At 44.2% G+C, this 14,770-nt stretch overlaps 1 protein-coding gene across 2 annotated transcripts in view; it reads right to left on the reverse strand.

Moving 5' to 3' along the window:
• PPM1B (protein phosphatase, Mg2+/Mn2+ dependent 1B) overlaps positions 1-12,833 on the reverse strand; it is a 61,510-nt gene extending 48,677 nt beyond the window's left edge. Inside the window, exon 1 of one of the 2 annotated variants that reach the window (XM_048297103.1) lies at positions 12,742-12,832. The gene's annotated coding sequence lies outside the window, so the exon portion shown is untranslated. Of the gene's footprint in view, positions 1-12,741 lie in introns of both variants that reach the window. The other variant, XM_048297098.1, reaches the window with a different exon arrangement.
• Positions 12,834-14,770: the final 1,937 nt, after the last annotated feature.

Raw genomic sequence — 14,770 nt, forward strand, 5'->3', positions numbered from 1 at the left:
AAACTCAAAACATGTTTCACAATGGACATTATAAAGCATTTCTAGAATTCAGATTGCTTCCATCTTTTTCAGACAGCTTGAATTTCTCCCCAACCGTATTTCAAGAAACCTCCAAAACTGAGTGAATACGAAAACTCCTGGACACAGAATCAGCCAGTGCCTGACAAACAACTGCAAACTCTATTCTTTACTAGTGATGACATTACTCATGTTTCACCCAAAATAGTTCAGTCCCTTTGCAGTTCATCAAAACTTAGGCCAGAAACAGGCAGTGGGTAGGATACTCTAATGGCACATTAAGTGGTGACCAACACCACGTGGATGAGCTGAGGCAGTCCTCCTATCCCCTAAGGATATTTGCAGATGTGACAAAATGCACAGAGAAACAGCTTGACTTGCTCAGAAACTTTCTGACGAACTCCTTATCATGACCTTTGCTATGCAAAGTTTTGGTTTCTGTTGTATTCCCGTGTACCTACAGATATTCTTGTCAGCAAGCACTGGTATTTAATTAAACTGGAATGACTACTATGAAGGGAGTCATATAAACATCTGTAGCAGGCTGTGCATTTGGAGAAAATCCAAAAGAGGGGATGGACCTTTTTAATTTAGTTATAATAGATGCTTTAATGTCAACACTCAGTTGCATGCTCTTTTACTTTAGGACTGAAACATGGCTGGTGACACTGCGAACACTGTCACAGCTATGTGACTTCTCTAGGGTCTTCTCTTCATCAGCAGTAACATTCCACAGAACTTCCATTCACAAGATAGGTCATCAGATATCCAAACCACCAGTGTCAAGAACCAACATTAATAACTACACAAGAACCTCCTTTGAAACACCTCAGCATGCAGTCTTACAGTAAGTTAGGCTAAGCTGAACTGATAACAGCTGTAAGCCCACCCCCTATCATGGGTAGCTTCTACCCCAATTTTGGCATCAGTAGTTGCTCTCATATCCTCATGCAGCAAGCTGATTCAAGAAGCTAAACTAAGAGAAAATTAATCTCAGCAATATGTACCCAACATACACACATGACCCAACTCTTACCACGAGATGAGACAAAGCCAAGTTATCAGCATGAGAAGAGGAACCTGCACATGGTCAGAAGCAGAAAACTGCAAAAATACAACAGCACTAATATACTTAGGTAATTATACAAGAACCTCTTCCTTAATGAAAGTCAGGACTATGAGTGGGTTCCAGAAGCAAATGTCTGAGTGCATGCAGAGGCCTAGCAAAACCTCTCTTTTCTATACTGTGTCAACACTGAAAGGCGGTGAAAAACCAAACTATTCTACGGACCTTTAACTAAAGAGAGGAATACCAGATACCAACTAGGCAGCATGCAGCAGAAATCTGTTTGGGTAGAGGGGATGAACTCCTCATAATGAGAGACAAACCAAAGCTATACCATGTACGGTAAATGACTCAGCTTCCAAGAAGATGCTATACCCATTGTTTTTAAACAGCTGCAAAAAGTAACAGCAGTGCCTGGCTGACAAGGAAGCTGATGTAGTGCCCAGCACCCTCACCAAGGTAGCATAAGATTTAATGACTAGAAACCAACGCAGAGAAACTAAGCTTCAACTGAATCACACGCTAGTTACATGAACTCTGCCATCTATAGAATTTTGAAGGCACTACCCTTTGACAGTTGAGCATAATAAGCTTTATTGCTATTTTCCCTCTTAATGTAAAAATTAATCTGGGTCACATCAGCTCACTCTTAACTTTCCTTCTCTGAACAAGGCAGTTCAGTCAAAGTACATCCTTTCAGTCATCCAAGGACTTTTCAGGAATCTTCGCTTCTTCAGCAACAGTGATCCAAGTCTATCAGTGCCAGGACACCTTAAATCCATAATGCACTAAGTTTTCCACTATCTGCAGGACTTTTTACACAATTCAGGGTGAAAAAACCCAACAACTTGCACAGTTCAGGAAAAAGCACTATAGACTAAATCTTCTCTCATTCCCCCCATCCTTCTCAAGAGCGGATTCAACAGGAGAAAATGAGCCCGAAGAAACCAAATACAAACAAAAATAAGGTCAAAAATGACGACTAACAGCAAGAAGCTCTTCCCCACGTCACCCAGCAATGTCAGTGGTCAATTTTTACTTTTGGGGTTTTACTCATGCCAGTACCAAGAAGAGTCAGGATACCTCTGAAAGGCAAGCAGAGGTAGTGGCAGGCAGCAGAACTTGGTAATAAAAGGCAGTGCAGTGTATGTACTGATAAAAATCTTTAACATGATGAACAGACGAATGAACAAAAAACAGATCCCCACGATGAGAGCAAGAAGGAATACTCCTCGATGAATACTGTGCTCTGCCTACTCAAGTATTCTCTGGATTAGCTGAAGTTTTCAGTTAATTTATGTAGTAAGTTCTTTAGAAAGCATTGTAGTTTTCCTCCTTACTAAGAGCACCACTTTTCATGTCCTCTCCTGACTTAAACTTCAGTTTCTGTCTTGCAGTAACAGTATGAGACTTTGACTCAAGGAAAGGAGAGGATAAACACTAACTGGAAAAAAACCAACTTCTGACATTGGAACAAAACGAAGAACTTCCTTCTGTGCAGAAGAAAGTTTGCTCACAGGCCTAGTTTACCACTTCTTATTGTACTAGCAGTAGCTTAAGATGCCGACTACTAAAAAGAAGAGAAATAGCAGAAAAGGGTGATGGAGTTTTCAATACAGCGTTCTAGGACCATTACCTGGCTTTAGAAAGGCTTTAAGCACAAATCTGACAACTCATTACAGACCTAAGCTGCCACATGTGCTTTGTATGCAGGAGTTTGTTTTAATCAGTGCTTCAATAAACAAACAAGACCTTTGGAGGAAGAGACAATGGGGAGAGACCTATTAACAAGTTTTCCACATTAGCTTCCTATTCTTTGTGAAACCTGACAATATAATCAGGTTTCGAGTCCGGAGAAATCTTAAGACACTTTTCCAGAAAATTAGTTACTTCAGCTATGGCATTGCTACCCCAAGTTTTTGTTTATACAAAACACATCTGAATCTCCTAAGCCTGAACAAATCAAAACAGTGAAAAAAGATCACTTCCAGCAGTAACTGAACCCTACATTCCCTCTGTACAGATTCAGAAATACAGAAAACTTCAGACTGAGAATAGTCTGGTTGTTAAATACATCTGTGAATATATGGTATTTTTCAAGGAATTTTTTTTTTCCAAATATGAATTAATAAAGTACAATTGCAGAGTACCTTCCAGAGTGACATTTTTCTAACCATGTTAAATTCTGTTTCCTGTCATTGGCACTGCACACAAGCTAATTTCAAGAATTCTGAATTATACCAGAATTTTGTTTCTTCTCCTCTAACTCCAGAACTAAAGCACCATTTTCACCTCATGTTAAAAAATCATGAGAAACTGTTTCAACCGTTTGTAGTCTTATCCACTTCCCTCCAAAAGTCAGATATGCTAAGTTGACAGCATTCCTTTTTTTCTTTAAATTAAGATAATACTGTAACAATAGTCAAAAGCACAAAATAAGCTGTTTTGGTTAACAACAGCTACTATATTGAGTTTATTAAATATTTTAGAGAAGTTCTCTGGCCTACAATTACTTGTGTTTGGTGCATTCTAGTTAAGAAATTGAGATGCCATCCAATTGGATTTAATGTTACAAACTAGGTATCGATCTTCAACAGCTCTTAACTGCCATTACTTTCACACTCAAATACTGTAAGAAGACACAATAGTATAGGCATGGTTTAGCATAAGAAACCAAAGGCCAAACAAAAGTAAAATGAAGTTATTGTTTACTATGATATAAAATTAAGATACAAAACACCATTGTCACTATAGCAGAGTCCTATCTTTTCCTTCCCCACCACACACAAGCCTAATTATTATTTCAATTTTAAAACACAGGAAAATGTCGAACTATCAACTTCTACCACTTATGGAAAAACAGATGAGCTCTCAAGGCCTGCTTGCAGAGGAGACTGCACAGCTATTTGACTCTAGCAAACACTGTGAAACATCTCTTTCCAATGTAATCATCCACAAAAGTGGAATGCTTGTCTTTTCCATGATCCCACAAATTACTTGTAAGAGACAGACACACTGAACTGCTTCCAGTTTCTTTACACTGCAAGAGATGCACAGAATCAAAAAGAGGGCTAGTCGGAAAACTCACACAAAGCAAACAATTCCTATTATTAATGCATTTTTTTAAATGACTGAATGCTTATGAACTGGAGGTTATCTTTTGAACAGCAGTTTGAATTGCGGTGCACTTACAGAGCATTTACAGAACAGGTTTCACACTATCCTCTTCCTCCCAGCTCTAGCTATTGTTTTCACAACATTGTTTTCATCTTATGTATAAAACCTCTATTATTTGAAGTATTGTGCACAACCTTCTACTTGTTTAGATAAGTACTCCTTAGAGTAACATAATCAGACACAACCTAGACTTACGGAGGAGTCCAATAAATTCATCCACTAGCGTAAGCAATCAGCAAAGAAAAGAGCAGGAAACACATTATCTCAGAGAAAAGGAAAAGTGAAACAAAAAAACCTCTTGCTGTAATGTTTCTCCTGGAAAAGTGATAAAGGCACAGAAAACATGAGAGCCTAGTAAATGGATAAACACCCCACCTGAGGAGTCCATTTGATACAAGTACAGGCAGTAGTCCCACAATTACTGAATAACACTCATTGAGTGTAAATCCCACCTGTAATTAGACATTGTTAATAACCTCCTTAGAGGCGCCACTTCAGTTCTTACTGACAACACCCAAAGTGAGGCATTTGTGAGCCTTAACAGCCTGTACTGTGCACTGGGGCTCTCTTGAGCTAGATGGAGCTGCTTTACTTTCCAAGATGAAGGACTGAACACTACCTGAGGGAGTAAGTGGACTACCTCTGCTAAGACTGGATTCGAATTTTACAACAGCTGAAATAAAAAAGAACTTCATGTTTCCTTTGAACATGCACACTAAAAAATACTTTTTAGTGAAAAGTCAGCTATGAACAATTTTATCAAATGTTCCACAGAGAACCAAGCTTAATCTCAGACACCAGAAGCCAGTGCCTGCAACTAGTACCGTATCTAAAGTGAGGTCTTGTGCACAAGCTGGTATGCAGAGCACCTTCTGACCAGGGTAAGATTTTCCTCTCGGGAACTAGAACAAATAGTACGGACATTTTATTATTATACTAGGGAAAGAGAGCAGGAGAAGAAAGGACACAAAAAAAACCCAAAGTATGTGCTACATTCACCTTTCATACCTTTACAGAAGCTCTCTGAAGGCAGTGCTTAGAGTATAGACTCACTTCAAACAGAAGCAAAAGGAACAATTTCTTTAGCTTTATACACGGAAGACAGAACTCTCAAAACAGCCCATGGTACCACATAGTTTCAGTACAGTACTTCTCATCTGAAAAGTTTCAAAGCACATTACAGTTTCAGCAGTTTTTCAAGGTCACAAGGGCAATCACAAACAGTGAGTTTGTGTCCCTGCCCCCTCCACTTGCTAATCCACCACCCTCTAAGTCCAGTCTAGCCGTACCCCAGAGATTTACACAATGTCAAAACCCTCATTCGCTTCTCTCCTAGAATCATGGTCCAAAACTACTATATGTGGCACCATATATACATCTGCAATATACAAAGGCAACTTTACACCTGTCGATATTTAACAAGCATGTTTAATACTCTGAAGAATTTTATCTATCTTATAAAGAAGAGATTTTTAGCATCTCTTAAGAAGCTGCCATGAGGAACACAATTTCCTATTTCTAGGCAAGTTGCCTGAAATGTTATGGGGTATATACTTTTAACTCTTCTGGAAGAAACTTTAAACAGTGGTAATTATTTTTTAAAAACAAACAAACACACAAACAGTAAAACAAAAATAATATCAGTGGAAAATAAAATAAAACCCCAGCAAGCCAAGCTATAGCGTGTATTCTCTGTGTCCCCACAGTCTCACTGAAACACAACTCAAAAGTTTACACAAGGGTAAATATTTCACAAATAATCAGGTCCTATGAGTTTTGTGGAAATAAACAGTCACATCAAAGACACACATCCAAACTAGTGCAGTAGAAGCTCAACTGTGTTACCAAAACCATCATCCCATACAGGATATCAGGACAGATAGTGCCCCAAACACATGAGAATACTTACAGAAGTCACAATACCACGTACCCAGAAAAATCCAACCACAAGGCATAAAGCCGCAGGAAGTCAGGCTTCGTAACTTGCTGCTCACACAGCTAGTTTCATTCTTGATTAACTGAAGTAAAACCATGAAAGAACTACTTTTCAGAATTTATTGTCATTTTAACACTGTCATTTTCACACAAAATTTCAAAACTAGGGACAATAATTTGGGAATAGATATTCAGTTACCAGTCAAGATAAACAAGCAATCCTTGGTCAGAGAGCAGCAGGACAATTTCTGCAGGCCTGGCAACACTTAGGAGGCAGCAGAGGATAGAACCCACTCCCCCTGCATAGCTCAGCACGCTCTGCAGTGCTCTAACGTGCCTTTTAGAGATGCAGTGGGTACAGCTGCATTGGCACTTCGGTTTGAATTAAGACCACGCTTTTGAAGTAAATCTGTCACCCACTTCCTGTATTTTAGTTCACATCTCTCAGAAGTTTCTGAACACATGATCTGAACATCTCCAAGATTAACCTACATCAAAACTCTGGGAAGGTTTGGAACATACTCAGTCCACAGAACCAGACACAATTAGTCTAAAATAACCCCATGAAGTACACACACTGGGGACACTGAGTCTACCTAACTTACAGCTTCTCTCTACAACCTTCTTCAGTTGCAGCATACTGCTTGCTAACATAAATACAATCAATGTGGCAGATCTTGTCCGTTCATTTATGAGAGCCTCAAGCAGTAGGAAGTAAACCCACAGACTTAAGCTGCCAACACGCACCTCAAAAGCCCTAGAAAGGAGGGCTGCGCAGGGTGTTCCTTTTTCTGGAGTAATGATAGCAGCAGTGTATCACCACTCATTCACTTCTGTCCCCACCTCTTTACAGGTTAGCAGTTTCAAAAGCTAGGGAGATACTTCTAGAAAAGTTTTCAGAATAAAATAAAAAATAACCCACCCAATATACTTCATGCATCACCTACACTTACTGTTTTATAAAACTTTTCATATAACATTGAAAACACAACTCAATCGATGGCTCCACTGGATGTGGTGATTGGAAAGGAAGAGCAGCATGTGCTCAATAATGCTTTTTATTACTTGCACATCAGCTTAACCAACAAAGCCACCCAGAACAGAGGGGGTTTTTTTTCTGTATAAGCTGACCAACATAATATTCATTGTTTCACTTGAATCAAAACATCAGTTCTTTACAAATAGTTCCGTCATTGAGAAGTTCTCTCCCATTATCAATTTTTTTTTTTCTATAAAAAATTTTAAATAGAAGATCATGAGTTTCAAACATATACCTGCCTTTAGCAGGACCAACAAACTGGTGAGAACAGATCAAAGCAGTACTGCATTAATAACTTACAATAAAGTGCTACCTCCTCTGCTCAACAAATCATCATCATCTTACTTCATTACCTCCTCGATAAAAACAATTAACTCATATGCTAACAATGCAGAGCCATGTTTGCTCTACATTCAGTAAAGGTCAAGTTCCTATACTGGGGGGCAGACACAAAAGTAGGATTATTGAAGATGACATTTTCTGTTAACACACTAATCCCATGAAAACAGCAAAGAACAAATGACACTTTCCTTTGTGATCTAACTGGAAGTTTCTGGTTATTGACATGTCATTACCATACTCACTAAAGAGCCATCTTAAACTCTCCAGTAGCCCAGTCTGAAACATCCTTAAGCAATGTTTTTCTGATCTGTTTCATGTTAACTCTTGTGAAAATAAAATTAAGCACCTAGTTGTACTATTTGTTTAAAAGAAAACTCAATGAAAAAAGTTATTTCCCATCAAAGATGAAGAGAACCTATGCCAGGAGATAGTAATGTAGTGACATCATTAAATGACACACTGAAGTAATGTTAATGAGAAACTAATGGTGCACAGGGAAAAAAAGAGCTGTGAATAACATTTTTCATAGCTGAACAAAAATACCTGGGCTGAGTTATTTCCTTCAAAATTATAAGCAAGGCTGCTGTCTGCTGAGATATGGAGTTTTCCCTTCTGTCATCATTCTCTACATTAAAAGATCTTCGTGCTTTCTCTCCCAACACAGGGTTTTCCAAGAGCCAGAAGACTAATTTAACCTACACTTATTGGCAACCCTTATGTTTCAACATGCCAATGATGTCTCAAGAAACTGAGATGAGCTGAACTGCTCATCTCAAGAAACTAGAGATGAGCTACCCCAGCTCAGTAATTTCTTACCATCTCATGAAGATTTTCAGACCAGTTTACTTCTGGAGTGACACTCTTTAATTCTTCAGAATTTTTATTTGACTTTTTCACAAGATACAAATATAAATCTGTACTAGGCTTAAGCAAATTACAAGCAGTTTGAATTAAGTTTCCCATACTAGACATCTGTCTAAGGCTGAAAGAAATCATCCAAACAGCTAAGGTGTTTGTAAAGCTGTCTGTTAAGTAAAAACAGTACCGATAATGTTTTTGGAAACTCTGCATCCTTGTTCTGACATTAGGGATCATCTTTCAATTTCTCCTTTCTGGGCTTCTCTAGTCAGATGTCATCTTATTTGGGTGGCTTTTTTTTTTTTTTTTTTTTTTTTTTTTTTTTTTTTTTTTTAAAATGAGAAGCTGCAATTACTGGTCCAGATTTTGACATTGAAGTCCCTGAACATTTTATGTATACCTGATATGCTGTAGGTCGGGGATAAACCAGACTCCTCTAAGTTGCATAAAACTTTTATGCTGCATTCACACTGCTAGCAGACAGTGAGAAGGAAGAAGTCACAATTCACACCCTGTACAGCTGTAAGCCAAATCTTGAAGACCATCAAGCATAAACTGAAGCACAGAATTAACAAAGTAATACATAGGGAAGGAACCGAGACAGCAAAAATTTTGATTTCAACAGTTTTCCAAAGAAATCCCCACTGCTCTCCTCCAATTTACTGAGAAAACCAATATTCAGACTGAATCACTTGAATTGCTAAAAGGCCCAAGATCTGAAGAATGCTTTTTTTTCACAGGGGAGTAAAGTGCAGCACTGAATTCAGAGAGATCAGTGGACAAGTGACAAGAACTAAAAAAACAAAAACCAAACAACATAGAGCATATTTGATTAAGGTAGATGGCAGAAAGAATCAATACTAGGAAAAAAACCCCCCAACTATAGACACAAAGATATGCATGGCCTGTTACAGTAATCACTCTCCACAATCCAAACATGGAGTTAGGGATTGGATTCTTTCACCAAGGCCTTCCCATTCTCTTGGAAGAGACTGTGCTTGTAAAAACCAATGGTTAGCTATTTATCTTCCAGTGCTGACTGGAAAAGAACAGCCATTTCCCACTTCCTAAACTACAGCAGTAGACCTATATGGCAGATTTAAGCATTCCTGCTGGACTGATGATGCAAGGCACTACCAAATGATACATTTTCATTTTTAGTGGTTTTTTGAAAAGAAACCCAAAAAAAACCAAGACCAAACCAAACAATAGAAACCACACTGACAAGCCAAGCCCATCCCTGCCCCACTGAACACTATGGCAGCACTCAGCAAGGTGTGCTGCAGTTTGCTCCATCTAAGAAGGACATTCAACACTCACTGAACATTGTTCTATGCACATCCCCATCCCCTGCTGCAGTCTAAATAAGCCCTGCTCCAAAGACTAATACAAATACTTCATATACATAGATTTTTACATCCACTACTGAGAGTAGATTTTAGTGCCTTTCCCTTTTGTAATATGGAGGCAACACGTTCATGTAAGAAATGCTCACTACTCTCCACCGGACCCCTGAGAGCAGTCGTTTTTGACAGTAAGCACGTGAAACGATTGTTCAACACACAGACTTCACAAGCTTTAATTTTAATTGTGATAGGCTTTTATTTCTTGAGACAAGTTTACTAAGACAGAATTAGTGATTATCACTAGAAAAGTTTAAAAGAGCAATGCACACCAGAGACAAGAAGGGAACTGAATTGTTCAGGGTAACTACAAGACTACTCATTTCCTTCTCTTGTTCCTTACCTGACTAACTGATCGCCTCATGGCTACCACTATGAAAGAAAAAAGGGTTCTCAGCACCCTCTATGCAGCCCTCTCCATACTACATTAATTACATTTCCCTCATCCCAATGTTGTGTGCCTTAATTAAATCACTAGCCTGTGTAACAGCCTCCTCTAAATATGTGCAGAACAACAGATGAGGGGCTATGCAAATAAATAGAACAAACTACCCCAAACTTACAGAACATGGGATACACACATGTAATTACTGCTCATTTCCAACTGATCCAAGCAGGTTTCCATTCTAAACCGATCATCTCTTCACAAATCACTGACCCTCAAATGTTGATGCACTAACCCTCTCTCAAACACAAATATATGTCCGGTATAGAAGGTTTCATATCCTCTGGATACGTGCACTCAGTTAAGCGTTAAGGTATAGAAAATGCACATAATAAATACATATAATACTGGAGCCCCTGAGCCCACACACACAGGAGCTTTTCTACACCACATTAAGTGCTTTTTGTTAGCTGCTGCCCTGTCAACACCATTACGAGCACTAGTTTCAGCAAAAGTTTACCCTTAAAGTTAATGGTCAATTTATCTAGTGAAACAAACAGAACAAAATAAACAAACAAAAAAAAAGCACTTTACCAGAAACCCCTTGACTGTCCTGTAACCTCCTTTAATCCAGTAATATTCATAACAGTAATAAAATGCCTCATCTTTATTCACTTTTTAAATTTTCATTAGGTGCCATAACTATAAAATACTTCTCTCCAAACTATGAGCAGCAAAGAATCCCCACAGCCTCCAACCTGTACAGGACCCTGAAGCCAGTTCATCATCCCTCCCCCATGCCATTTCAACTTTTCATAGCCTCAGCCAAAAACGCCTGCCTCCTCTCTCTATACACAGACTAACTAACTCAGCAATACGAAAACTCCAGTTTCCCTTTTGCACAAATACCATTCCCCTGATACACACGTGCATACATAGCCTAACATAATCTTCACCCTGTATACAAATTCATCTTTCCCCCCATTTTCAACCACACCCAAATATCCACCCAAGCCCCCTCACTTTCTTATAGTCCACAGTCATCTTTGACATTTACCTACAAGAAGAGAGCATTTGATGACCTAATACACAGAAATTTAGACTGCCTGATACTTGTCAAAAACATATATAACTACAGTTCTACAGCTCCCCAGGATATGCACAGACTTTTCTCCAAACAGCATCATGATCCCAACACATGGCATTTGCTACACGTTTTCCCATTTGTATTCCATAGACCAAACAACAAATATCCAGCCTTTCTATCTCATTACAGGTGAAACACCAACTCACAGTTCCTCTCAAGTTCCCAGGACACAGACCACATTGCTTGCTGCTCTAGCCCATCTCCACACACCAGACAGAGAGCTCACTGAGCTGGTGACAGCCGAGCATCTCTCTCAGCTCCCAGTGTGAGCAGCAGACAAACCAATGCACAGCAGTAGGAACACGCATGACTTGCTGTCCACATACCGGCTCATATTACACACGAAGGTCTCGCACATTAAGTCTAACCACAGTGGCCACCAAACAAAACAAGTTCAGAACCTTGTAGCAACCTGTTACCACTGTGCCTGTAACTTGTACACAGGCTTCCCTACCACCCAAAGCTTCCCTCCTCCACAGCCTTTAGATGCCTGCCAACTTCCCACGTTACTTCTCACAACACAGAGAAGCCTGTTTACCTATCACTCCTAAATTCACAGGCCTTCCTATACCACTACTCCCAAATACATGTGGTTTCACCCACTACCTGCATCCCCACGGTATAAACACATCCCTCAACCTACCGCAGCACACAAAACAAGACAGGTACTGATTTTTCTAGCTGCCTCCAACTCATCAAAATGACTCCCTTCTTCCGAGGGAGATAGTATAGTAAATTATGGTAAAAGTACATCCATTGGGTTCCCAGAGCCAGCAAGCTCCAAACTACGAGCAAGAACTACCTTCAACACTTTTCTCCTAAAGACTCCCAGGCACTGCCGATCTGCCTGTGACTTCATTCCCTGCTCGTCACAAGCACCCAGGCCTCACGGCAGCTTCTCCCCCCGACACCGGGGCCGTGCCCGCCGCCCGTCACCTTCCACCACCCCCACAGCCCGTCTGTAACACGGGCCCCGGCCCGACGCTCCCCAGAGCCAGGCCAATGCACGTGCGCGGGCCCGGCCCGCCGGCCGTCCCCCGGCCCGGCTCCAGCCGCAGCCGCCGGCACACGCCGGACACCTCCGGGTGTGCCGGACACCTCCAGCGCATTCCCCGGTGCCACCCACGCGGGGCCCTACCTGCCGGCTCCCCAGCCCCACGGCCGTGCGGGGCCTGGGCCGTGTCGGCGCGGCCCCGGCCCTCTCTTCTCCCATGGCGGGAGGAAGGCGGCGGCCGGGCCTCGCGGCGCCCGCTCGCTCCCCAGGGGCGCACCCACCGCACGCCGGGTTCGCCGCGCCCCCGGCGCCGCAGCCCCGGCCCCGGCCCGCCCGCTCAGCCCCTTCCCCCGCTCTGCCCCGGCCGCTATCTCTACCTGTGTGCCCCGCGTGCCCCGGCGGCGCTGCGGGGTCCGGCGCGGGTGCGGGCGGTGCTGGCTCGGGCTCAGGCGCGCGCCGCCCCGCGCTGGCCGCCGCCGGCCGCCGCCGCCGCCCGGTCGCGCACTCGGAGCGCAGCCAGCAGCGCGGACATGTTGGAGCCGCCGTCCCCCCGCCCGCGTCACCGCGCTCGGGAGGGGCGGGCGGGGCCAGGCTCACCCCGGCCCACCCTCTCCCGCCGGCCATTGGCAGTGGGCCCGTCGGCACTGCCCTTCCTCACTGTCACTGGCCGATCCGTTCGCCGCTCACGCGCAGGCCCCGCCTAAAGGCTTTCCTCTGATTGGGCCTCCCCCCTCTGCTTTGGTAACTATTGGCTGCGGCTCTCGTCAATCAAGGCTACAGCGCACGGACTCCGTCTTTCTCCGCACTTTTTTTTTCCGGCCTCACAGCCTCGGGCAGGACTGACGGAAGCGGCTGTCAACGAGCGCCCTCGCCCCTCCCAGCCTCCCTCCCGCCGCCACATCCCCTCCCTCCCGGCGGCACGGTTTGCCTGCAGGCCATTGGCTCCCAGCGCCGCCACTCCCGCAGCCTCGCTCGCCCCGGCCTCCGCTTCGCCAAGGGGGCGTGAATCGACCCGCGGGTGCCTTCTTCTGATTGGTTGCCGCCTCTGCCAATCAAGCGCGGCCGGCGGGGCAGCAGAGCGCGGCCGGGCCCGCGCGCCGAGCCGCTCCGCACGGCGATTGGTCGCGGGGCGGGCGAGAAGCGCGCGACCTCCCCCATGCCCCACGGGGGGGCAGTGGGGAGTACCCGTATGTGCGCGCGATTACATCACCGCCAGCCAATCAGGCCGCGCGGGGGCCGGTGTCCCGCCCGCGGGGGGCGGGGCCTCGCGACCCCGGCGGGAGCTGTTGCGCTTCGCACGCCCCGGGAGGCAGGAGGCAGGAAGCGGGCGGCGGGAATTGGGGTTACCGCTGTCGTCGGTCCGATGTGCTGCGGCTGCTGGTGTTACCGCACCAAAGAGCGAGGCTGGAGGTATCTCGGTCCTCTGCGTTCCCGTCTGCCCGCGGGGCTCGAGCGCCGTGTCCTGGCTCAGGGAACGGAGGGGCTGCGGCCCCGCTCGGGTGCCCGATGGAGGTGTCTTGGGCCGCCCTTGGTACCCCACCGAGCCCTGCTGACACCGAGGCCGCCGGAAGAGTAGAATCACTGAGTCAACAGAATCGATTAGGTTGGAAAAGACGCCTGAGTTTATCGAGTCCAACCCGTGACCGAGCACCACCATGTAACTAGACCATGGCACTGAGTGCCACATCCAGGCTTTCCTTAAGTACTTCCAAGAACAGTGACTCCACCACCTTCCTGGGCAGCCCATTCCAATGTGTAATCTCCCTTTCTGTGAAGAAATTCTTCCTGATGCCCAGCCTAAACTTCCCCTGGCACAGCTTAGGGTTATCTCCTCTCGTCCTGTCACTACTTGCCTGGGAGAAGAGGCCAAGCCCCACAGCTTGTAGAGGGTGATAAGGTCCTTTCCGTGCTTGTAGAGGGTGATAAGGTCACCCCAAAATCTCCTCTTGGCCCTGAGTCATGGCAGGTGGGAAGTGCAGGAATGGGCAGCTGCTCCCACCGCCGGCCACTCCGGCTACAGCGACAGCCTCGCCGCGGGAGGCCGTAATGAACACCCTGTGTGGGCTTGCCTGCCCTTCAGCTTCTTTCGTACCCCAAACCAAAACTGTTTATTCAGGAAAGAACATGAAAATCTGTCTGAGCCCACGTAATCCTGTGTTATTCCCACCTTTCTCACTCAATGGCTGGCTGAAGCCAGCTGCGGTTCACTTCGCAGGAGAGGGACCCGCTCCTGCCCCTACAGCTCTGTATGGCGGTTCAAATGCTGCAGTCATACCCTGTAAGCTTTCCTTGAAAGCTGGAAGAGATATCCTTGCCTTACACTCCCAAGAACCCAAACTTTAATGTGCTATCTGTAGAAATGGTATACCAATTCCCACACCAAGGTCTGCTGATGCCCTTGTGCCT

Source organism: Corvus hawaiiensis, chromosome 3 (assembly GCF_020740725.1).
Source record: "Corvus hawaiiensis isolate bCorHaw1 chromosome 3, bCorHaw1.pri.cur, whole genome shotgun sequence".
NCBI lineage: Eukaryota > Metazoa > Chordata > Aves > Passeriformes > Corvidae > Corvus > Corvus hawaiiensis.